General features: G+C 38.0%; 1 pseudogene; it reads left to right on the top strand.

Moving 5' to 3' along the window:
* Positions 1–24791: 24791 nt before the first annotated feature.
* LOC128564381 (ribosomal biogenesis factor-like) lies at positions 24792–25341 on the top strand (annotated as a pseudogene).
* Positions 25342–27598: the final 2257 nt, after the last annotated feature.

Raw genomic sequence — 27598 nt, 5'->3', positions numbered from 1 at the left:
TCCTTGGAAAGTAAACAGGAGACCTGATGAGAACAATGGTCTCTAAGAGAGCTGGAGTCATGAACTATTTTGGTTCCAGTTGGAAACTCAGGGGAGATTAAGGAATTGAACACTCTTACCACCTTTCCTTCTAAATTTCACCTGGAGAGGCCTTTCACACCCACCTTCACGTTTCTTTCTGCTAGTCCAAGACTTTCTAAATCTACCTAAGCCCACCTTTGTATAGGATATCCCACCTTTTATGCCAGCCCTACCTGAAATATATCCTACCCCACAGGTCCTTGCCTTTCAAACCCTGGCTTGTGAGCCATCGGGAAGTCTGAGTCTTAAGCGTTAACAGCCTTTACTCCTTGCATGGCCCCCCGAGCACAAAGCCTCTTTCTCTGCTACAACTCCAAGCTCCAGTGTGTGGCTTTATTGAACAGGATGAGCAGACCCCAATTTTGTTCTGTAACACTGAGCACCAAGCCAGGCCCTGTATGATCTTGAATAAGTCCAAAGATGATAGGTAGAAGTTCCTCAGCCAGGACTCAGGAGAAAGAGGTATGACTGAGGGTCAGGGTAGAACTCGAGGAAAACTGTGGAATCAGTAATATTTCTTATTCTTTTCATTTTTTTATTAAATCATGACTGTATACATTAATGCATTTATGGGGTACAATGTGCTGATTTTATATACAATTTGGAATGCTGACATCAAACTGGTTAACATAGCCTTCACCTCCCTAACTTATTGTGTTGAGACATTTATACTCTACACTTAATAGATTTGACATGCACCCTTGCAATATACACCACAGGTGTGGTCCCATCTACCATTACATTTGCAAGTAGTACTCACTAAATCCCCAGGGCATTTCCAGGGCCCTCTTCCCACAAGCCAATTTTTGGGCCAAGCATTTTTCTACATGCTTTGCACATATTTGATCCTCGTAAAATTCCAATAATGTATATAATACCCTGCTTTTTCTAATAAGACAAAAAGAGTGCACATTGGTTAAGAAATAATCCTCAAAGTTTCTCAATTAGAACATGGGCTGGGCAGAGATATGGATCAAGTAGTCTGATTCCAGAATTTGAAGGCAATCAAATCTTAAAGGAGTGAAGAGAATGGGCTCCATTGCAAAGGCAGTAACTCGATGTTTGTTCTCATGGGGAAGATTCTTGGCATCCTCCATTTAGGTAATTAAAATATCATTTTACATGAAAGCAAAGAAACATGCTTCTTCTTTTTATTTATTTATTTTTTTTGACCTATTTTGTTAAAAAGTTCTCTCTTTTGTTTTAATTTGTTTTGAATAAATCTTCTCTCCTGGGTCTTGAGTTTGAACAGTACAGAATTTATAACACTGCCTCTATATGCTCTTCTTGGTTTTAGAAGTATAAATCTGGCATTTTTCCTAAAACTCAACATCTTTTTAATCATAATGAGCATTTTCTGCACTCAAAGTTAAAGAAAAAACAAAATGTAATGGAGAATTATTATCTCAATGAGAGGGTCTGAATACATTCTTGCTTAAGGATAGCTATAACCCATTTTGATTAGTACTGTAGATAAAAGAAAGGCAAATAATGCACATGTTCCGCCACCAGCATTTTAATGTTTAATTATTAGACTCTGGGAAAATACACTTGGAAACATAATTGTTCTTGTGAGAGTTACCTTTCATAGATATTCTGGAATGGTTTGAGTCACAAAGCCTCAGAAAGAAAGAAATTCCTTAAAGTCATATACCAAAGGAGGGTGTTAGGAACTGACCCTACCAAAGAGGTTTTCACATATCTAGTGAAGCAGGACAAACATGTGGAAACAAATTGTCAGTGGGGTCACAGGCTGACAGCTACCCTTTGACCCCCCTGCACCACCGATTGGTATGTGACTTTTAATCAAGGGGACAAATTCCTAAAACCTTTCCTGTCCTGTTCTCTGCAGGGTATGGCAGGCCAATTCTCTGCCCTCATCTTCTAACACATCATTTTTTTTTTTTTTGGCCGGGGCTGGGTTTGAACCCACCACCTCCAGCATATGGGACCGGCACCCTACCCCTTGAGCCACAGGCACCGCCCTTCTAACACATCATTTTTAATAGTTTATCACACTGTCCTTTTTGGTGTAAGCTCAAGTTCTTCCCTGGGATTTAATTCAAAACACTGTCTTGATTCAGAAGAACAATCTTATCTATCTAATCTTTTTTTTTTTTTAACTTTCAGTGCAGAAAATGCTCATTATGATTAAAAAGATAATGAGTTTTAGGAAAAATGCCTAAACAACACTGATAAACCAGTCTTTAGTCTGCTTTCCTTATTCTTCGTAATCTACCCATTTACGATATACGATACACTGAAAACATAGCAGTCAAGCCTAGGGGCTTTTCTTTGTTTGTACCCACATCTTTGGAGGTCTCAGTTGTAATGCTGATGGCTCCCAAATTCTTATCTCCAACCTCAGTTTCTTCTCTGAACTCCAGACTCATCTAGTCAATTGCTTATTCAAAACTGCCACTTGGATGTCTACTAGACCACATAGACTCAACATGTCCCAAACTAATTTCCAGCTCTTTCCTGTAGAATTTGTTTTTCATCATGTTCTTCATTTCCATATGGAAGCTGCATTTTTCTAGTTGATAAAACAAAAGATTTTGGAGTCCACTTTTAATACTTGAATATTCTAGTTCATTCCATTATCCCTACTCTGATTCAAGCAACTCATTTCTCTCACCTGATACATGGTAATCATCTCTTATCTAATTGCCCTTATTCCATTCTTTGCTTTATCAAATAGCCAGAATAATTGTAATAAAATTTTGATCTTGACATTAGTCTCTACTCAAAAATATTCCATAGTTGTGCATATTAGCTATAAAAGCTACCCCCTCCCCCCAAAATGGTCTGCAAGATCATGTCCACAATCTAGTTCACATACACATGACCTCTCTGACCTCACCTTCTGTGTTTGAAATTCTGTTAGTTCCGTTCCAGGCAGATTTGTCTCCTTACTGTTCCCTGACAGCCTTCCAACCCAGTGCCTTTCTATTTGCTGTTTCTTTACCCTAAAATGTTCACTCTCAAGATATCCTCCCCTAGGTCTTTGCTTAAATATAATCTTCTCAGTGAAGCTTTCTCTCATGGCATACTTTCTCTCTGGCACTTTTTTATTTTTATTCATAGTACTAATCATAACCTCAAAGATTTATAACCTGAAATTCAGCTTATTTTCTTTTTTATTGCCTTCTTGCCTTCATGAAGAGATAAGCTCTTGGAAAGAAGAAATCCTTGGTCTCTTATTCACTCATAAATTATCATCACCTAGAACTTTGTGCATATAATAAATTTTCAGGACACATCTGTTGAATAGAGGATGGTGATGGCCATACAGAGGTAAAATTTTAGGGCTATTGGAGAAAACATTGTGCCATTGGGATCTTCTCTGAAGCAAATTCGAGGATTATCCTGCCAGACATCAGGTTAATAAAAAAGTTAGTGAACCATAATAATATTTATTTGCTTTATATAACTGGGGTTATAAGAGGCCTAATGATGGGTGAAAGATTTTGACACTGGTAATATCTTCATCTATATGTTACAATTCTATTACTTAAGCAGTCAGAGACAGGCATAGTTGAAGCTGTCTCCTTGAGTAATATAATTACACATGCCAATTTGTTCATCTCTTCACAGCCATCTTAGACTTTGCAAAATATAAGTTTGATTATATTCCAGCAAGTTAAGCATTTGGTGGTAGTCTGCCCAGGTTTCTCTGATAAAATATCATAGACTTGGTGGCTCAATCAGAGACATTTATTTGTTATTTGTCCTTTATTCAGAAGCTGGAAGGTCTAAGATCAAGCTGCCAACAAGTTCATTTGCAGATAGCCACCTTCTCACCGTGTCCCACAGAGAGAATAATTTCTCTCTCTTCCTTGTCTTATAAGGCCACCAGTCTCATTATCCGGGCCTCATGCTAATTCTACCTCCCAAAGGCCCAATTCTCTAATACTATCACGTGAAATGTTGGGGCTTCATGATATACAGGGAGTCCATAAAGTTCATGTGCAACTTAAATTGTGCATGAACTTCATGGACACTCTGTATTATGGGGGGACACAATTCAATCCATAGGTGATGGCTTCTTATTACTTCTTTTTTTTTTTTTTGACATAGAGTCTCACTTTGTTGCTCTCGGTAGAGTGTCGTGGCATCATAGCTCATAGTAACCTCAAACTCTTGGGCTCAAGCAATTCTCTTGCCTTGGCTTCCCAAGTAGCTGGGACTATAGACACCTGCCATAATGCCCAGCTATTTTTAGAGACAAGGTCTCGCTCTTGCTCAAGCTGGTCTGAAACCCATGAGCTCAGGCAATCTATCCACCTCAGCCTCCCAGGGTGGGTTTCTCATTACTTTTATTACAAAGGCCAATATTTAACAAGAGCCTCATGATTTCATACTCTGGATCCTTCTGGACATGTTCCTTGCTCTGGATCTTGTGTCATGCTGCCCTCTGCCTTCTTGCTCTTGTCATTTCTTCCTTTTGCTGGACACATAACGCTCCCTTCTACTGTGTGCTTCTCTCTGCTTGGAACATCCAACTCTGCAACTCTCTCCGTGTGAACAATTCCCATTCCTTCCCCAGAATTTGGTGTCTCAAACATCACTTTCTTGTGGGAAAATTCCTTTATCTGCAGGCCATATCCTTTTTGCTTTTGTCAACATGTCTTTTCTTGGAGCCCAGTTGTAATGTGGGTATAACTACTTGGATAATAAATTTCTCCCTCATGAGACAGGCAGCTCCATGCAAATATATAGGCTATGTCTGTTTTTGCTATGATCCCACCACCAACAGAGTGCCTGGCTTATGATGGTATCCGAAATTTTGTTGGAAGTCATGAAAAGAAAGTCAGATGCCTTTACTACCTGTGACCATACATGAAATTCTTATTTTCCAGAGTCTAAAGGTTGATTTAGTCAACTGTTTCTGCATTTTAATAATTGAAAGTGTGATTTTTTTCTAAACTCAACATTTTCCTTTTATTTTATTACATGTTAGGGCTTTTTTTAAAGAGGAGAATCTATATGATCTTGAAAACATAGCTATATCTTCTATGAGTCTAATTCTAAATATATATTAAAATATCATTTTATCTCCTAAATTTTTAGTGAATGTAATGCATGCAATGAGACAACGTATGTGGTTTAAAATAAGAACAATAATAATCTAATAATATTAGGTATTGTATTTGAGGGATTTGTACTGAGTACTTTATATAAATTACCTATTTCATGCTTCTGAAAAATCTGTTAACTAATATAATAACTGTAATTTATTGAGTTTTTTTTCTATGTTCCAGGGCTTGCCTAAATTATTTCCTTGGGTCTTTTGATCTTTGAAAAATAGATATTAGTATTCTGACTTTGCTAATGAAGAACCTGAGGATTTTGAGGGTCATAAAAGTTTTTAAGGTCACTCAGCTTATCGGTTGTAAGATTGCCTGGAGAGCAACTTATGCATTTCTATATTGCTTTGTAAAAAATGAAAAAGAAGCTAAATTGAATAAATGATATTCCACATTATGCAACTTGAATACTGAATAAATGATATTCCACATTATGCAACTTGAATACTGAAGGTCAGAGTGACCCTTAGGATCAAGCCATTTAAAGTCATAGTCTCATTTTCAAATCTTGGAAATGAGATTTATTGATCTACCTCACTATATCATAAATACTTTGAAGGCAGGAAACGTTTTGTTTTGATTTATAGTACCACACATATTGTTCTACATAACGAAGGTGCTCGATAACATTTATGGAATTGAATTGTTGAAGTCTTTAGTCAACGTAGAGCCAAGATTAAATCAAAATTTCTGACCTGTGATATAGGACTCATTTCATTAAATATGCTGCTAATAAGTGACTCAGGTAGGCACTTGCTTTATTAAATAGCAACATTATTAATAATAGGATTAGAGCACTTCTGGGTGATACTGCCATCACCGCCATTATTGTAAGGGAATCTGCAGATCTCCTTCTGAACTTTCTTGCCATAATTTTTTTGTGTATGTCATGGTTTTTCTGACAGATGCATCCTAGCAACAGGGATCCAGTTTGTCTCTTCAGGTTTCAAAGGCAACAAAGAGGAGATGTAGTTATAAAACAGTTCTGAAAATGGTGCAGTTTCTTTGGAAGCAGCTGGTTGCCCCCATTCATGAAATCCCTAAAGTGAAATACCACTGCGGTAGGCAAAATAAATGGATATGAGTATGTGTGTGTGTGTGTGTGGGGGGGGGTGTTGATAAATCCCCACCATGTAATTAGTTCCAAAAAGAGTGAAACTTTTATACACAGAAATACTAGAAAATAAGATTTCCATGTAAGAGTTAAAGAGATTGAAATTATTCAAACATGCTAAGGGAAGGCAGGGGGCAGCTTAACTAACAATCTTTAAGTGATAGCTTTACTTTATAACCATATAGGGCAGTGTCCATATATGATTATAAATAAACCAGTTCTGCCAATGATAGAAGAATATTTAATACAGAGTACAACAGGAGATACTCAGGTATGATAGAAATAATAGGCTTCTAAAGTTAAAAAGCTTACTCCCTAAAGTCAAACAGGAGGAGGTGTTAAATCTCTTCTTCTGGAAAATTTCTATGATGTCTGTGAAAATAGAAGCACAGCTCTATTCAAAGGAAGATTTCAGCTCAACGCATCCCAATAACCTGACAATATCCCTTCTAGATCTAAGATTAGGCCTTTTACTTAATGTCATTTGCAGCGTATCAGTTCAATCAAAGCAATAATCTATTAAAAGACTCTTTGCTTAAGGGATCTCAGACAGATCATCAGAACTATTGAGTTTAGTTTAGTATGTATTCAGATTTCATTTTATTATATCAGAAGAAAAATTGGATGGCTTGACGGTCACATGACAATGACATTAGGATATATGGATGTAGGGCCCACACTATGCATTGATAACCAGTTGATCCTTGTAATTTTCAGACCATTGAGAAATTCTATCAGCCTAAAATATTTACCCAGTGTTCTACCATGATCCCTGAAATTTCTATCACAAGCCATTCAGTAACTATAAAAAAATTATTTTTATTAATGTGTTAAGCCTATAAATCTCTTTGGTATAATTAATCTATTCATATTTACCTATCACTCTGGGCAATGAAAGAGCAGGACATTGCACAGGAGGTCAGTTTTGATGGGACTCAATGCAGACAAGTCAACAGCATGTAGTAGTGATTTGGAAAGAGAAGAATAAGAAGCCCAGAGAGCAATGACGGTATCAGAATGTGTACAGGAGCTCTCTCATGCTGCCTTACAAAAGCCAATTGTTAAATTTTTAGGAGTTTTGAGCCCGTTTCTAAGCATGGCCATTATTAAAAATTAAGTTATGTGAGTTTTTAAAAATCACATCTAAAATAAAGTTAATAAATGTAACTCATCACCTCTTAATGATTTTATTGCATTTTATTAATATCTATGCTCTTTTGATTAGTTACTTGGAAATACTACACAATGATTACCTATGAAAGATCTCTTTCTAACCCCAACCTCTTGCTTAGGAATATCATGTTCATACCTTGCAATTAGCTTTGGTGGGAATATTTTCACCATGGAAAAGGGAAAGTGCTAGAAATCAGGATGTTCTTTTTTTTTTCTTCCATAGAGTCTGCTAAGCATTCAACATTAAACCGCTGACTTTAATCATTCCTAAAAGTTATTGCCTTTCTACAGGAGTAAAAATGTTTAGCTGAAGGACACAGAGAAAGTTAAATCTCCCAGGCTGACGCACTTAATTCTAAAACATTCTCAATTGTCCTAATGCCAAAGTGATGGAATTTGTGGATGATAAACAGAAAGCAGTTTATAATTTTTGCCATATTGTTAACAACTTGTCTTAATTTTCTACACAAATACTATCCTGCCAGCTAAAAAAAATATATTTTTTTGTATGTTTGCCCCATATTTTCAGTAATTCTTTCAAACACGATTCGCTATGGGTTTCACAGATCCATTTACTTGAGATTATGTTTTCTTTAGTTAGAAACCGTTCAGCACAGAAACATGAGAAGTCAGAACACTTCGGAAGCACTCACAGATGGGTCTGGATGTTGGCTCTGTCACTAAACAAGATGAATTAACCACAGATGAATAATTTCAACTCTCAAACACTTTGGTTACTCCATTTTAAATGGGGGCTAGCATGAACTCTTTGGTGGTGTAAGCCTAAAAATCTCATGAGATGATAGACTTAAAGGTGAAAGCACGCAAGTGTCAGGCCTGTGAAGTGTGTTCATGAACCACTGATCTTTTGCACGAATCTTTTCTTTTGTTTCTTCACCACTAAAATATAGAATCATGTTGGGGCTTGTACTATCCTAAGGGCAAGAAAATTATAAATTTCCCCAAACCAGCCCATTGGAAAACTCATGAATTTCAAAGTCCTGTGTGCCCTCTGATGAACTAAAAGTTATCTTTGATTTTTGCAAAGCCCCAGAGACAGCTGGAAGGAATATTTGGGAAGAAGAAGATACTCTAGGGTATTCTTTTTATAGTTGAAAGAGACTTTTGAATACGATCTATTCTTTCTACCATAGCTTGGAGCCTTGGACAGGGAGAAAGGAAGAGAAAATTGAGTTGCTGTTTCTCTGGCCTGCTCTTTCAGAATTAGCAGCTTTTAAATATTTTGAACATTTTCCCTTAAAAGATTATATCAGATTGGTCAGGCACAGTGATTTCTTTGCTCTCCTGATTTAGCCTTATTGGTAACATAGGATCTATCCTGAGAAATACTGGTAAAATTAGAGACTCATTTTCATTAAGCTCAGAATTTAAGTATGTCTTTTCTCTCTTTTCCTCTGCCCTTTACTGAAGTGCTGTTGCCTTCTTAACATGATACACGAGAGGAGACAAGATCATGTTGACACATCTAAGAGGTTTCCATGAGGTTCCAATAACTTTTGTGGGTAACAAGTGTAAGTGTTATTCTCTCTCCCAAATTATTAGAATCAGCTATTGTTTTGGACCATGGATAACATGACAACTTCTTAGTGCTTACTGAAGGGAGAGGGAAAAAAAAAGTAAGGAAGTAAAAGTGAATAAAAAAAAGAGAGAAGAAAAACAAAGAAAAGGAGACACAAAGGGAGGAAAGAAACAAGAAAAGCCTGGTTAATAATTTGCCTTTTATATTTTTTAAATGAGAAAGTGATTACACATTATATAAACTATGTTTTCCTCTAGAGTTCTTTCTTTCATGAGAGACAGAGACAGAAAAGGAGAAACAAGGAGATAACAAGATTGAGAAAGAGAGAGACAAAGAGACGAGCCTCAACATCTCCTCCATCATCCAAGTCAGAGCTCCAGGAGGCATGGCAGACTCCATCCTCTCTCTTTTCTGTTACTAAGAATATATCACCGAGAGTTATCCATTGTATTCCCTGAAAACCCAAATCAGTTGTCCAACACACACACAACTGGTACTTCTCATCACTTATTTTAGGCAGTGATAATGTTTGCCTGTTCTACTGAAATAATGGGATTCCTTGCACCAAATCTCTTCCTCCTTAAAAACTCATTCTCTACCTGAGTGATCCTGTTAGAATCCAACTCTGATCATATATCGCCTCTTTAAAATCCTTCTCCTTAAGAACAGAGCTCAAAATTATCACGCTGTGCAAAGCAGCATCTGATCTGGCTTCGTGCTTCCACTCTAGGAGTCTTTACTCTTTCTCAAGGTAAGCTGTTGAATGAATAAGTCAAGGAGTGTGAATACATCAATGAATATGTCAGATGAGTTTCAGTTTCCAAACTTTTCCATGTTCTCTCCTGCTTCTCAGAGTTTGAAAGTGCTGTTTTCTCTCCTTGGAAGATGCTTTCCTGTTCCATTCCTTACTGGCTGCCCTCTTTTTGCTTCTATAGGAGCTGAAACATTACCTTTTCCATCATTCTTTTCTTAGCCAACCCTAAATTGTGTGTTTACTCACCCGTTTCTATCACTAGACCTCCTACTGTATTACACAGGAAGAAATTGACTGTCCATTTTTTTTTATTAAATCATAGTGTACATTAATGCAATCATGGGGTACAATGTGCTGGTTTTATACACAATTTGAAATACTTTCATCGAACTGGTTAACATAGCCTTCATGGCATTTTCCTAGTTATTGTGTTCAGACATTTATATTCTGCATTTAGTAAGTTTCACCTGTACCCTTCTAAGATGCACCATAGGTATGGTCCCACCCATTACCTTCCCTCCACCCATCCTTCCCTTCCCCTCCCTCCCTTGCCCCTTTCCCCATATTCTTGTGCTACAATTGGGTATATCTTTCATATGAAAGCTATAAATTAGTTTCATAGTAGGGCTGAGTACATTGGATACTTTTTCTTCCATTCTTGAGATACTTTGCTAAGAAGAATATGTTCCATCTAATTTTTAACATAAATTATATGCTTGGCAAAATCATTTATAATAAAACAGAATAAAGTGAGTGAATATGTAAAATATAAGATAATGTTATCATTGGCATTTCAATTTATTTTTTTACATTATCCTTCATTGCTATTCAATCTATCTGCACTTAACCAATATTTGTATTTGTATTCAAAGTAAAAAAATACAGTGAATACCAATAAAACTTGTTACCCAATGAATACTCTATTGGCATAGACAGTAGTATTGCCAATTTCCTGAAATAGGGAATTTGCCAATTTCCTGAAACCACTGGAGCAAAATGCAATACAAATGGGAGGAGGAAGAGAAATAGAGGATGTGGAAAATCATTATTCCTTAAACTAGTAACAGCTAAACATTTTAGATTCAGCCATTATTCTCTAGAAATACTCAATAAAGGAAGCAGAACAGCAATTATAGCTGGAGTTGAAAAGAACTAGACACTGAATTGTATTGAAAGGTTGTTTCACAAGAAGCTGAAGTCGAGTTTGGCTGAAATCTGTTTTTTCACTGCCATTTAAATGTATTTAAATAATGAAACCCCAGAGCAATCATGTCTTAATATGGACATGCTTATTAAAGAAAGCCAGATTTCTACTTCTCCCAAAATAATACCTGTCTTTTTCTTTTTTTTTCCTCAAAATCCGAAATATTTTATAACATTATAATCTGAATACAAAAGATTTCACTAATTCTCAACAATCATAATTTTCTCAGTCTGTGTGGTATGCACAGGTAAGTGCATGGACCTTCAGGAGAGCAATCTTCTATGCTACATCATAAACAGCTTCTGAACCACACTGGAAACGGTGGCATGGGGCAGAGATGGTGAATAAAAATGGATCCTTTTATTTATTTTAATTTTTTATTAAATCATAAACACATAGATCATGTATCCATTAATAATGGATCTTTTTATGATAGAAATATTACCTGTAAGACCCCAAACTTTATTCAAACTAGCTTAATTAAAAAAAAAAGAATTATTGGCCAGGCACATTGGCCCACATCTGTACTGGCCAGGCACAATGGCTCACATCTGTACTCCTTAAAAATAACCCAGAGTAAGACCCCATCTCTATTTAAAACAGAAAAATTACTCAGGTGTTGTGGTGGGTGCCTCAACCCAGTCCCAGTTGCTTGGGAGGCTGAGGCTGGAGGATCATTTGAGCCTAGGAGTTTGGGATTGCTGTGAGACATGCCACAGCACTCTCGCCTGGGCAACAGAGTGAAACTCTGCCTCAGAAAGAAAAGAAAAGAAATTTATTGGATACAGGGGCATTGGATGGGAAACCAGAAGCAGAAAATGTATATGGTCTTCATTTAGAATGAAAGGAATCCAGAAAATAGTAAGTTACAAACCGGTATTATTCTGTCCATCACTCTGTGGCCATATAGTCTGTCATTTCTGCACCTCTGAAGTCTGTGTCATTCTTCTCTCTGTTTCTGCACATTATGTTTCTCTATTTCTGATCACGCAAAGAATAATCTATGCCATCTACCAATCTCAGTATGCATTGTGAACTAACTAGCATCCCAATTCTAAACCCCAAAGAATGAAAATACGATTGGCACATTTGGATTAGATTAGGCTTTCCAGGTGTAGCAAATAAGTGTAAGAATGTTTGAAGCAAGACTAAGGAAATACTTATGCTAAAAGATTAAACTAGATGGGCAGCGCCTGTGGCTCAGCGGGTAGGGCGCCGGTCCCATATGCCGGAGGTGGCGGGTTCAAACCCAGCCCCGGCCAAAAAAAAAAAAAACCACAAAAAAAAAAAAAAAAAGATTAAACTAGATATCTGGGTATAGAAAAAGCTCAGGAAGGGTGATGTGAGCTTAGTGTATGTAAAGTAACCCACTACATCTAGGATAGAGTAATGAGAGAGATAACTTTGGTTCTTAGCAGGGGAAGAGGCCAGAATGTATTGCCATTCAGATAATAGGTAAATGATATATGCCAGGTGACTAAGAGTGAGCAAAAAATTTTCAACCAGGTGAATTTTTTTAGTGATATATATTTTTAAGTAATTTACAAAATGCATCGAATGAGACAATGCCACTAATATGTTGTATTTAAATTTCATTCCAAAAACACTACCTGTCTATGTGCTAGCATTTTAAAAGTACGTATATATCTTTTTATTTTAATTTAAATAAACATCCCAAGAGATGACATTGTCATTACTGCTTTGCATTGAAAATACTGAAATTCAAAGAGGCCATCTACCTAGGTTATCACAACTGTAAAACAATACAAGCAAAACTTAAAGTCAGGGCTATCTGAAGCTAGAACCTTCCCACTACCCTCTTTTGCTTCTAAACTATTGTTGCTTTATACTCTCAACCTCAGCATCATTCCATGCTGCCACGGAGGATTGCTATAGCTCCTTTGTTGCTATCTTAAATCAGCAGCCTCAATTTATATGGCAAAAGGCCGAGGGATCACTTCCATATGGAGAATGAGCAAGAGTCCTTGGCTCCTAACCAACATTTCCCTCAGCATTGCTTTCCTTATCGCTATCTGTTTTCTAATTCTAAATAAGTGTAGCACTAGGTGGGGTACCTTCTATGCTTCTGAGAATAACAAATAATGCATAACTATGCATATTCATGAGTGGAATTACAGCTATGCATGAATGCTCTACATTAGTGCTTAATATTCACCATCTACTTCCTCTTTTTCTGTTGTCTGGAATACAGGGCAAGCATAGGGGATGTTAGTTAGCTCCGTCACTAATCAAAGATAATTACACCATTGCCATTCCAAACATTTATCTAGGCTTTTGTGAGGAAAGCGTGAAGTGAGCATTTAATGTCCTGGTTTAAGGCAGGCTGTATGATAAGTGTTAACAAGGGTGATGGTGGAATCTCTTTGCAAAAGCAAAGAATCAGACGCTTTATCTGAAAGCATAGTCAAATTTAATTAGGTGCTTGGCAAAATGTTTTGCAGTTAGTTAAGTGTGAAATCAATATTTTTCAAATGGATATATAAATTAATGAATTAATTGTTCTGAATAAGAGCCAGATCTCAATAAAATATTTGAATGGAATGTGGACAATAGTGCAATCTTTTACCTGAACTTCAAAACCTGTATTGCCTAATTCTTTCCCACACACAGTGGGCACTCAAACCACACTGTCAGTAGACAAACAAAATGATGGCTCTTAATTGTGGAATTTAAAGAAGTCGATGTTGATTCTAAGAGTAGTCATAACTTTTCAGCAATTTTTAGTACCTCTCTGTAAGTTACAGGCACTGATGATACAAATGGTGAAGAAATACAACCATAGTTCTTGTCCACATGAGGCTCAGAGTTAGTGCAGGGAGACAGAGCTTACCAGAAAAACTAAATACATATATGTTGAACATAAAACTAGGATATAAAAAATGAAGTAAAGTTACATGGTAAATTGAGAGCACAGAGCTGGAAGGTTTCTGCTCATTATGAGTTTGGGGGATGGCCCCAATAGAAATAAATATTTGAAGGTGATCTCTAAAAGAAATAAGAGTTCATTAGGTGAAGGGACTGGAGAGTGTATCTGTCATTATAGCGTCTGGCGGGACAGAGCAGCACCTGCTCTGGGAAATGAAGAAAGAATAATGTACTTGTGACAGGAAAGGAGAGGTACAATGAAAGAGAAGTGACCACCAAAGTAGGGATCAGACCCTGTGAATCCTTATAAAGGACCTTACAGTTAATAGATGTTACAGCTACCATATGTTTTAAGAAAGTCAGTGTTGGATGGTAAAAGTCAAATTAAGAAGGAGAAACGTAATAAGGTTTGCATCTTTAAAATATCATTCTGACTACAAATGGTGAATGGACTGAAAACGTTAACATTGAATATGGGCGAGGCTGTTCAGGAGCTATTGAAGTGGCCTTCATGGGAGGACTATAGGCAAAAAGGCTATAAGTAAACCTTTAAGTGGTTCCATTTTGTGAAGGCAAGTTTAAAGTCTTTTGTGAGTTAGAAAGGAAAAAATCCTGGATAGAACTCCATATGTGGCTTAGAACCTAATCATGTAAAAGTGATTTAGGTGGAGCTTCATGGAGGCAAGTTTGCAAGCAGTCACCTGTATGTCTCAGGATTTTCCAGACTACTCCCTAAAGATAATTAACAGCCTCCAGATGGTCAAGCATTCAAACAGCTTAATTCCCCAGAATCTTTCATATGAAAGCCATAAATTAGTTTCATAGTAGGGCTGAGTACATTGGATACTTTTTCTTCCATTCTTGAGATACTTTGCTAATAAGAATATGTTCCAGCTCCATCCATGTAAACATGAAAGAGGTAAAGTCTCCATCTTTCTGCATAATATAAGGCTGCATAATATTCCATGGTGTATATATACCACAATTTATTAATCCATTCGTAGATCAATGGGCACTTGGGCTTTTTCCATGACTTAGCAATTATGAATTGGGCTGCAATAAACATTCTGGTACAAATATCTTTGTTATAATGTGATTTTTGGTCTTCTGGGTATATACCTAGTAGAGGAATTATAGGATTTAATGGCAGTTATAACCTAAGAATATGGGGAAGGGGGAAAGGGAGGGGATGGAGTGGGGAGGATGGGCGGACGGAGGGTGATTGGTAGGATTACACCTGTGGTGCATCTTACAAGGGTACATGTGAAACTTAGTAAATGTAGAATATAAATGTCTTAACACAATAACTAAGAAAATTCCAGGAAGGCTATGTTAACCAGTGTGATGAAAATGTGTCAAATTGTTTACAAAACTAGTGTATGGTGCCCCATGATCGCATTAATGTACACAGCTATGATTTAATAATAATAATAAAAAAATTCCCCAGATCTTATTTTGTGGTTTTGTTTTTGATTACTTAACATAAGAATAACTTTATTGAAGTAGTTATCAGTTAAACCAGTTAAACTTTAGATCAAAAGGATAGCTTTAGATAATGTCCGTAAAATGGTTATCAGTTAATCTAATTTGTTCATAGGCCCGTAAATACCAGGCAGTAAAAGGCTGGGGCCAAAGTTTAAGTCATGTGTTCATTGATTAAGTTATGTGCCCATATAAGCTTTGATGAAAGAAATAAAGAGTGTAAGTGGACCTCTTTATTACTCAGACTATTTCTTTGAAGGACTCATTTTTCTGCGTCACCGGTCAATTGGGAGACATTCACGCAACAGAGGACAACTCATGTTGGTCCAAAGTCAAGACTGGGAGTGTTTGAGTATATGTGTAAGAGGGAAAAGTGAGGAGTATTGGTTAAAAAAAGAGAAAGAATGTAAGTCTCTGACTTGTGGAAGTGGATATATGGAATAGTAGAAATGACCACCTGGCCATCAAAAATTTTTGTTTCTTTATCCATCTTGAATTAATTTTTTGTGAGTGGAGAAAGGTGTAGGTCCAGTTTCAGTCTTTTACATGTGGATATCCAGTTCTCTCAACACCATTTATTGAATAGGGAGTCTTTCCCCTAAGGTATGTTCTTGTTTGGTTTATGGAAGATTAGGTGGTTATAAGATATTAGTTTCATTTCCTGGTTTTCTATTCGATTCCAAATGTCTATGTCTCTATTTTTGTGCCAGTACCATGGTGTCTTGACCACTACGGCTTTGTAGTACAGCCTAAAATCCAGCATGCTGATGCCACCACCTTTGTTTTTATTACTAAGAACTGCCTTAGCTATATGGGGTTTCTTCTGGATCCATACAAAATGCAGAATCATTTTTTCCAAATCTTGAATGTATGATGTCAGTATTTTAATAGGAATGGCATTGAATAGGTAGATTGTTTTGAGAAGTATAGACATTTTAACAATGTTAATTCTTCCCAGCCATGAGCATGGCGGGTTCTTCCATTTGTTAATATCCTCTGTTATTTCCTTTCTTAGGATTTATCCTCAAAGAAAGCATAGGGAAAACACTGGAAGATATTGGCCTGGGGAAATACTTCATGAAGAAGACTGCCGTGGCAATTGTAAAAACAACAAAAATAAACAAATGGGACTTAATTAAACTGAAAAGCTTCTGTACAGCTAAGGAGACAACAACCAAAGCAAATAGACAACCTACACAATGGGAAAGGCTATTTGCATATTTTGAATGAGACAAAAGCTTGATAACTAGGATCTACAGAGAACTCAAATTAATGCACACGAAAAAAAGCCAACAATCCCATTTATCAACGGGCAAGAGACATGAATAGACCCTTGTCTAACAGACGAATGGCTAACAAACATGAAAAAATGCTCATCATCCCTAATTATTAGAGAAATGCAAATCAAAACCACCCTGAGATACCATCGAACCCCACCGAGAATGGCCCACATCACAAAATCTCAAAACTGCAGATGTTGGCATAGATGTGAAGAGAAGGGAACACTTTTACACTGCTGGTGGGACTGCAAACTAATATAAACTTTTTGGAAGGAAGTATGGAGAACCTTCAAATAACTCAGGCTAGACCTCCCAGTTGATCCTGCAATCCCATTACTGGGCATCTACCCAGAAGGAAAAAAATCCTTTTATCATAAGGACACTTGCACTAGACTGTTTATTACATCTCAATTTACAATCACCAAAATGTGGAAACAGCCTAAATGCCCACCAACCCAGGAAAGGATTAACAAGCTGTGGTATATGTACACCATGGAATACTATTCAGCCATTAAAAAAACTGGAGACTTTACATCCTTTGTATTAACCTGGATGGAAGTGGAAGACATTATTCTTAGTAAAGCATCACAAGAATGGAGAAGCATGAATCCTATGTACTCAATTTTGATATGAGGACAATTAATGACAATTAAGGACACAGTGGGGATGGGGGAAGGGGAGAGCAGAGAGAGAAAGAAGGAGGGAGGGGTAGGGAAAGGAAGAGCAGAGAGAGGGAAAGAGGGAGGGGGTGCGGCCTTGGTGTGTGCCACACCTTTCGGGGGCAAGACATGATTGTAAGAGGGACTTTACCTAACAAATGCAATCAGTGTAACCTGGTTTCTTGTACCCTCAAGGAATCCCCAAAAATAAAATAAAAAAAATTAAATTAAAAAAGAGATAAATATTAATCCAAGCAAAAAGATGATATAATTCTATCAGAAGGCAAGAAGGAACACAAATACATTTGTATGTTGGGGAAACCATCAGCAATGTCTAACTGTACCCATAAAAAAAAGACTATATAAGGGTGGAGGAAGATGGCAGCCGATTAACAGCTTCCTTGCATCTGGGCACCGTGAGTCTGGGGATATAGGACTCCAGGCATCTCTGGCTGGTGGGATCTGCCTATCATCACCCCTGAGAGGATACAGGGAGTCAGCGAGAGACTTCTGGACCCCAAGAGGAGGACTAAAACAGTGGAAAACCGGCAAGTGGTCGCGTGTGTTCAATCCGCCTAAACCCGCCCGCAACTGTAAGTTCAGTAGCAGCGAGACTGCAAACCAGAAAGGCCTTACCTGTGAACTGTTTTGGTGTCTTTGGACTTGGCACTCAGCTGAACTGCCTTGGGGAGAGCCTGAGCGGGAGTGCGGAGAACTTTGGCCTTTGTCTGGGGCCCCAGTCTGAGCCGCTGAGCCAGACGGAGCTAATAGAGTTTGGCTCTGGGTCACAGGCAGACATTGTGAGCGATCTGCCCTGGCAAGCTCCGCCCTCAGGGTCGCAGAGCTGGAATTGGGTGGGAGCTGGTAACCCAGCGACCAAGTAGCCTAAGGGTGGGGTCTGAGCCGCCTTGCAGCCCTAACCCTCGGGGGCAGAGGGAGACCAGTTTTGACACACAGGGTAAGTGGATAGCCACTTCAGCAGTGATTCCAGCAACAAGCACTTCCCTGAGAAAGCTTCTGCTCAGTAAGTGAACAAGTTCAAAGTGCCTTTTAAGTGGGCTGAAGAGAGATTTAGGGTGTCTACCTGCTGGGGTTCGAGAAACTAGCAGCCTCCAGTCGTATCAGAACTGTGATTAACATCTCATACCCCAGAAAACCACGTGTTGCCCAGACAATATTCAATTCCATATACATACTGCTTTGTTTTTGGTTGCGTGTGTGTTTTTTTTTGTTTGTTTGTTTGGTTTTTTTTTTTTTTTGGTTTGGTTGTTTTTTTTTGTTTATTTTGACATTCTAGATTGTTGTTTTGTTTTTTAAGTTCAACCTTTTCCATACAGATCCTTTTTCTTTCTCAATTTTTCTAGTTTAATTATAATTTCCCATTGCTGCCTATTTCAATAATCAGAACTTCATTTTTGTTAGTGTTTCTACCACTATTATTTGGTTTTTCCAGCCAATTTTATCCCGTAAGGTTTTCTGTTTGCTTGTTTTGGTTTGATCTATAGCATTTTTGTCTTTCCTCTCTACTTGGTGGAGGTGGGGTACTGTGTCTGATTAGGTTAGCAAAGAGCTGCTGACCTCAAGGGAACCACCCCATTTGGCACCCCCAGAAGGTGTTTTTTTTTTTTTAAGGTTGTATCAAAGTACCCTACTGTACACCTATATTGCTCTGTCTCCCTCTTTCTGTGCCTCTCTTCTTTTTGTCAATATTCCTTTCACCCAACCACTCTCCTTTCTCTATTTTTCTTTTTTTTTCATTTTTTTTTTTTTTTCTTATCACTCGGTCCTCATTTCTTTCATCGCTTTTTTGCTCTTAAACCTTCTCACCCTTCTGGTCCTGTAACCCTTAGTCCACAGGCACAAGAACTTAAAGAGCAAGAGGAATTGAAAGGATAATTAGGGCAAGTAAACAGATAAAAGAAATCACCCATGAGGAAGAATCAGCAGAAAACTCCAGGCAACATGAAGAACCAGTCCAGAACTACCCCGCCAAGGGACCATGAGGTAGCTACTGCAGAGGATTCCACCTATACAGAAATGTTAGGAATGACAGAAAGGGAATTTAGAATACACATGTTGAAAACAATGAAGGAAATGATGGAAACAATGAAGGAAACTGTTAATAAAGTGGAAAATAACCAAAAGGAAATTCAAAAACAGAATCAAATAAGAGATGAACGATATGAAGAATATAAAAAGGATATAGCAGAGCTGAAGGAAATGAAACAGTCAATCAGGGAACTTAAAGATGCAATGGAAAGTATCAGCAACAGGTTAGACCATGCAGAAGAAAGAATTTCAGAGGTAGAAGACAAAGTTTTTGAGATAACTCAGATAGTAAAAGAGGCAGAAAAGAAGAGAGAGAAAGCAGAACGTTCACTGTCAGAATTATGGGACTTTATGAAGCGTTCCAACATACGAGTTATAGGAATTCCAGAAGGGGAAGAAGAATGCCCCAGAGGAATGGAAGCCATACTAGAGAATATTATAAAAGAAAATTTCCCAAATATCACCAAAGATTCTGACACACTGCTTTCAGAGGGATATCGGACCCCAGGTCGCCTCAACTCTAACCGAGCTTCTCCAAGACACATTGTGATGAACCTGTCCAAAGTCAAGACCAAAGAAAAGATTCTGCAAGCTGCCAGGAGTAAGCGCCAGTTGACCTACAGGGGCAAATCCATCAGATTGACCGCAGACTTCTCTAATGAAACTTTCCAAGCAAGAAGACAATGGTCATCTACCTTTAATCTACTTAAACAGAACAATTTTCAGCCCAGAATTCTGTACCCTGCTAAGCTAAGCTTCAAAATTGACGGAGAAATCAAATCATTTACGGATATACAAACATTGAGGAAATTCGCCACAACAAGACCAGCTCTACAGGAAATACTTCAACCTGTTCTGCACACTGACCACCACAATGGATCAGCAGCAAAGTAAGAACTCAGAAATTAAAGGACAGAACCTAACCTCCACACTGATGCAAAAGATAAAACTAAGCAATGGACTCTCACAAAATAAGACGAATAGAATACTACCACACTTGTCAATTATCTCAATAAATGTTAATGGCTTGAATTCCCCACTGAAGAGACATAGATTGGTTGACTGGATTAAAAAACACAAGCCATCCATTTGCTGTCTGCAAGAAACACACCTGGCTTCAAAAGACAAATTAAAGCTCCGAGTCAAGGGTTGGAAGACAATTTTTCAGGCAAATGGAATTCAGAAGAAAAGAGGAGTTGCAATCTTATTTTCAGACACATGTGGATTTAAAGCAACTAAAGTCAAAAAAGACAAAGATGGTCACTTTATATTGGTCAAGGGAAAAATACAACAAGAAGACATTTCAATTCTAAATATTTATGCACCCAATTTAAATGCTCCCAGATTCTTGAAGCAGACCTTACTCAGTCTGAGCAATATGATATCTGATAATACCATCATAACAGGGGACTTTAACACTCCTCTTACAGAGCTGGACAGATCCTCTAAACAGAAATTAAACAAGGATATAAGAGACTTAAATGAGACTCTAGAACAACTGTGCTTGATAGACGCATATAGAACACTCCACCCCAAAGATAAAGAATATACATTCTTCTCATCACCCCATGGAACATTCTCCAAAATTGATCATATCCTGGGACACAAAACAAATATCAACAGAATCAAAAGAATTGAAATTTTACCTTGTATCTTCTCAGACCATAAGGCACTAAAGGTGGAACTCAACTCTAACAAAAATGCTCGACCCCACCCAAAGGCATGGAAACTAAACAATCTTCTGTTGAATAACAGATGGGTGCAGGAAGAAATAAAACAGGAAATCATTAACTTCCTTGAGCATAACAACAATGAAGACACAAGCTACCAAAACCTGTGGGATACTGCAAAAGCAGTTTTGAGAGGAAAATTCATCGCTTTAGATGCCTACATTCGAAAAACTGAAAGAGAGCACATCAACAATCTCACAAGAGATCTTATGGAATTGGAAAAAGAAGAACAATCTAAGCCTAAACTCAGTAGAAGAAAAGAAATATCCAAAATCAAATCAGAGATCAATGAAATTGAAAACAAAAGAATCATTCAGAAAATTAATGAAACAAGGAGTTGGTTTTTTGAAAAAATAAATAATATAGATAAACCATTGGCCAGACTAACGAGGAATAGAAAAGTAAAATCTCTAGTAATCTCAATCAGAAATGATAAAGGGGAAATAACAACTGATCCCACAGAGATACAAGAGATCATCTCTGAATACTACCAGAAACTCTATGCCCAGAAATTTGACAATGTGAAAGAAATGGATCAATATTTGGAATCACACCCTCTCCCTAGACTCAGCCAGGAAGAAATAGAGCTCCTGAACAGACCAATTTCAAGCACTGAGATCAAAGAAACAATAAAAAAGCTTCCAACCAAAAAATGCCCTGGTCCAGATGGCTTCACTCCAGAATTCTATCAAACCTTCAAGGAAGAGCTTATTCCTGTACTGCAGAAATTATTCCAGAAAATTGAGGAAGAAGGAATCTTCCCCAACACATTCTATGAAGCAAACATCACCCTGATACCAAAACCAGGAAAAGACCCAAACAAAAAGGAGAATTTCAGACCAATCTCACTCATGAACATAGACGCAAAAATTCTCAACAAAATCCTAGCCAATAGATTACAGCTTATCATCAAAAAAGTCATTCATCATGATCAAGTAGGCTTCATCCCAGGGATGCAAGGCTGGTTTAACATACGCAAGTCCATAAACGTTATCCACCATATTAACAGAGGCAAAAATAAAGATCACATGATCCTCTCAATAGATGCAGAAAAAGCATTTGATAAAATCCAGCATCCTTTTCTAATTAGAACTCTGAAGAGTATAGGCATAGGTGGCACATTTCTAAAACTGATTGAAGCTATCTATGACAAACCCACAGCCAATATTTTACTGAATGGAGTAAAACTGAAAGCTTTTCCTCTTAGAACTGGAACCAGACAAGGTTGTCCTCTGTCACCTTTACTATTCAACATAGTGCTGGAAGTTCTAGCCAATACAATTAGGCAAGACAAGGAAATAAAGGGAATCCAAATGGGAGCAGAGGAGGTCAAACTCTCCCTCTTTGCTGACGACATGATCTTATACTTAGAGAACCCCAAAGACTCAACCACAAGACTCCTAGAAGTCATCAAAAAATACAGTAATGTTTCAGGATATAAAATCAATGTCCACAAGTCAGTAGCCTTTGTGTACACCAATAACAGTCAAGATGAGAAGCTAATTAAGGACACAACTCCCTTCACCATAGTCTCAAAGAAAATCAAATACCTAGGAATATACCTAACGAAGGAGGTGAAGGACCTGTATAAAGAAAACTATGAAATCCTCAGAAAGGAAATAGCAGAGGATATTAACAAATGGAAGAACATACCATGCTCATGGATGGGAAGAATCAACATTGTTAAAATGTCCATACTTCCCAAAGCAATCTACCTATTCAATGCCATTCCTATCAAAATACCAACATCATACTTTCAAGATTTGGAAAAAATGATTCTGCGTTTTGTATGGAACTGGAAAAAACCCCGTATAGCTAAGGCAGTTCTCTGTAATAAAAATAAAGCTGGGGGCATCAGCATACCAGATTTTAGTCTGTACTACAAAGCCATAGTGCTCAAGACAGCATGGTACTGGCACAAAAACAGAGACATAGACACTTGGAATCGAATGGAAAACCAAGAAATGAAACTAACATCTTACAACCACCTAATCTTTGATAAACCAAACAAGAACATACCTTGGGGGAAAGACTCCCTATTCAATAAATGGTGTTGGGAGAACTGGATGTCTACATGTAAAAGACTGAAACTGGACCCACACCTTTCCCCACTCACAAAAATTGATTCAAGATGGATAAAGGACTTAAACTTAAGGCATGAAACAATAAAAACCCTCCAAGAAAGCATAGGAAAAACACTGGAAGATATTGGCCTGGGGAAAGACTTCATGAAGAAGACTGCCATGGCAATTGCAACAACAACAAAAATAAACAAATGGGACTTCATTAAACTGAAAAGCTTCTGTACAGCTAAGGAGACAATAACCAAAGCAAAGAGACAACCTACACAATGGGAAAGGATATTTGCATATTTTCAATCAGACAAAAGCTTGATAACTAGGATCTATAGAGAACTCAAATTAATCCACATGAAAAAAGCCAACAATCCCTTATATCAATGGGCAAGAGACATGAATAGAACTTTCTCTAAAGACGACAGACGAATGGCTAACAAACACATGAAAAAATGTTCATCATCTCTATATATTAGAGAAATGCAAATCAAAACAACCCTGAGATATCATCTAACCCCAGTGAGAATGGCCCACATCACAATATCTCAAAACTGCAGATGCTGGCGTGGATGTGGAGAGAAGGGAACACTTTTACACTGCTGGTGGGACTGCAAACTAGTACAACCTTTCTGGAAGGAAGTATGGAGAATCCTCAAAGCACTCAAGCTAGACCTCCCATTTGATCCTGCAATCCCATTACTGGGCATCTACCCAGAAGGAAAGAAATCCTTTTATCATAAGGACACTTGTACTAGACTGTTTATTGCAGCTCAATTTACAGTCGCCAAAATGTGGAAACAGCCTAAATGCCCACCAACCCAAGAATGGATTAACAAGCTGTGGTATATGTATACCATGGAATACTATTCAGCCATTAAAAAAAATGGAGACTTTACATCCTTCGTATTAACCTGGATGGACGTGGAAGATATTATTCTTAGTAAAGCATCACAAGAATGGAGAAGCATGAATCCTATGTACTCAATTTTGATATGAGGACAATTAATGACAATTATGGTTATGGGGGGGGAAACAGAAAGAGGGAAGGAGGGAGGTGGGTGGGGCCTTGGTGTGTGTCACACTTTATGGGGGCAAGACATGATTGCAAGAGGGACTTTACCTAACAATTGCAATCAGTGTAACCTGGCTTATTGTACCCTCAATGAATCCCCAACAATAAAAAAAAAAAAAAAGAAGATACAAAAAAAAAAAAAAAGAAAAGTAGGAGCAGCAATTGATGGAGACCCGTCAGGATCCGAAATGCCTTCCCCATCTGGGAGTCTTTCCCTGGCCTGGCCTGCCCAGAATCAGCTGAGCACTTTCTCACCTTGCTGCCTGTCATGGCCGCTAGGCCATTAGCCCACCCTCCAACATCCAACACAGCCCCAGAACTGCAGGGAAGGCCTCTGCTAGAAAAGAATCAATCTCTCTCTCTCTCTTTCTCACAGCTGACCAAATGGCCTTAACATTCTCTTCAGCTCCATTAAACTTTAGAGAGGCTTCTTCCTGATAGGCCCCTGACCTCCTGCTCCTAAGAGCATTTACTTTAAAAAAAAATTGCAATTATAAATTCTCTCTCTGCCCCCTGTAAATGTAAATCTCCCAGCCTCCTGCCAGTTTGGCAGCTCAGGAATACCCTTCTCTAGGACTTGGGAGCCATCCCTTTGAAATGTAATGGCTAGAAAAGATAGTGCCCCTATCTCCCAGCCTCAGTGTGAAGGTAGGAGCCCTCCTTTATAAGGGACAATTAGCAACACAGGTGGCCTAATCAGATGGATAATCACTTGGACAACTTGCCTCCCCCACGCCTTGTCCAACAGTAGTTTCTGCTAGCTCACCCTGACACTTAAAAGCCCTCCTGCCTGGCAGATGGCATCACCAGGATCCTAGGAGGATATCAAACTTCCAAGAACAAATTAAGAAGACAGAAGTCTAGGAATGTATTTCACATAGCCAGCAAAACAAAGAAACAAACAAAAAAAAAACTTTAAGGCTAAAAATAAAGCAAAACCAGTTACCACTAATCGTAAGAAGATAAACATAATGAATGATGAAAAGGTTAACAGATGGAATAAAGCTTTTGTAAATATACAGAAGGAACTTGCACACTTCTTCAAAAGGCCTTTCTCTTGAACCTGTGCAGAAAGAACTGATTCCTCAGTGGCGTCATGAAAGTGAACTAGTTAATGTTGATGAAGCTACAAGATAAATGGCTCAGTTGTAATACAGTGGTGATACTTCTAATTCCCCCAAAAGACCCATAAATTAAATGTTTTATACAAAAAAAAAAAAAAAAACCTCCTGCCATTTGTTTCAGAGAAATTGAGTTCAATTTCTCCCCTATTGCAACAGCCTGGGACCGTAAAACTCTTAGACGAGAACATAGGGGAAACGCTTCTTGACACTGATCTCACCAATGATTTTTTTGGCTATAACTCCAAAAGCTGAGGCCACAAAAGCAAAAATAAATAGATGGGACTACAATAAACTAAAAAGCTTCTGCACAGCAAAGGAAACAATCAACAAAATGAACCGCAATCTCTGGGCTGGGAAAAATATTTGAAACCATGTTATCTGTTAAGGAGTTAATATTCAAACTTTATTTTTTTAAAAAAAACTTCATATAACTCAATAGCAGAAAAACAAATAACATAATTTTTTCAAGTAAGTGAAGGACCTTTAATATTTCTCCGAAGAACACACAAAAATGGTTCAAAGCCTGTAATCCCAGCACTCTGGGAGGCTGAGATGGGTGGATTGCCTGAGCTCAGGTGTTCAAGATCAGCCTGAGTCAGAGCAAGAACCCATCTCTAAAAATAGCCCAGTGTTGTGCCAGGCGCCTATAGTTCCAGCTACTCAGGAGGCTGAGGCAAGAGAATCACTTAAGCCTAGGAGTTTGAGGTTGCTATGAGCATTGAGACCACAGCAGTCTACCAAGGGTGACAAAGTGAGACCCTGTCTCAAAAAAAATAAAATGCTCAACATTAGCCGGGCATTGAGGCAGGGACCTATAGTCCCAGCTACTTGGGAGGCTGAGGCAAGAGAACCGCTCACACCCAAAAGTTTGAGGTTGCTGTGAGCTGTGATACCTCAGCAGTCTATCAAGGGCAACACAGTGAGACTCTGTCTCAGAAAAAAAAAAAAAAGTTCAACATAATTAATCATCAGGAAAATGCAAATCAAAACCACTATGAGATACTACCTCACACCTCTTAGGGTGGCTGTGATCAAAAAGTCAAGAGTTGGCAAGGGTATTGAGAAAAGGGAACCCTTATACACTTCTTTCTGGTGACAGTGTAGGTTGATACATTCATATGGAAAACAGTATGAAGGTTTCTGCAGAAATTAAAAACAGAACTACCATATGACCCAGGAATCCCTCTTCTAGGTATATGTATATCCAAAGGAGATGAAATTACCACCAAGTAAAGATAGCTGCACTCCCATGCTCATGGTAGCATTATTCACAGTAGCCAAGATATGAAACAACCTAAATGTCCATCAAGAGATAAATGAATAAAGAAACTATATTATAGCTGAGCATAGCAGCTCACACCTATAATCCCAGTGCTTTGGGATACTGAGACAGGAGGATTGCTTCAGGCCAGGAGTTCAAGACCAGCTTGCACAACATCATGAGACTTTATCTCTACAAAAATAGAAACATTAGCCAGGTGTGGTGGCATGTACCTGTCGTCCCAGCTGAGGTAGGAAGATCACTTGAGCCCAGGAGATTGAGGTTGCAGTGAGCTATGATGATGCCACTGCATTCCAGCCTGGTCAACAGAGCAAGATCCCATCTCCCAAAATGTATATCCTAAGTACATGATAGAATATTACACAGACCTTAAAAAGAATGAGAACCTGATATTTGCCACAAAGTGGATGAACCTGGATGACAGTATGCTAAGTGCGATAAGCCAGAAGTAGATAAAGTCTTACACAATCTCACTTATATGTAGAATCTTTTTTTAAAAAAAAAAAAAAAAGTCAAATATACAGAGAAAATAAAACAATAGTTCCAAGGGACAGGGCATAAGAGGAGGAAATGGAGAGAGACAGTCAGAGGACACCAAGTGGCACATGAAATCATTCATATGTTTGGGAAAAAACTGACACAGATGAGGTTCCTAGAACATGTAGCCTTTGGATACTAACTCGTACCTAAAGACAAAATTTACTTTAGCAAACATAAATGCAAACATGGTAACTCTGAATTATTCATTCACAATTTGATCAAACGATGTAAGTACACAGGCTTTCCATTTGGCTGAGGGTACAACAAGACTAATCTGACAGTGGTTGCAGTTGCTATGCATAAAGCTGTGGACAGGAAAGAAAGATATGAATTGTCTAACAAAACAAATGAATAATTGGCTATGAAAATTTACAGTGAAGAAAGGTTTTTAGAAACCACTAACAGGAAGGCTGGTAAATCTTAATAGGAATGCCTCTTATATGAAATTCTCTGCATAATCTCT

The sequence above is a fragment of the Nycticebus coucang genome, chromosome 14 (assembly GCF_027406575.1).
Source record: "Nycticebus coucang isolate mNycCou1 chromosome 14, mNycCou1.pri, whole genome shotgun sequence".
NCBI classification, from domain to species: Eukaryota; Metazoa; Chordata; class Mammalia; order Primates; family Lorisidae; genus Nycticebus; species Nycticebus coucang.
The sequence above is the reverse complement of the archived record's forward strand: the minus strand, read 5'-3'. Positions and strand labels throughout refer to the sequence as shown.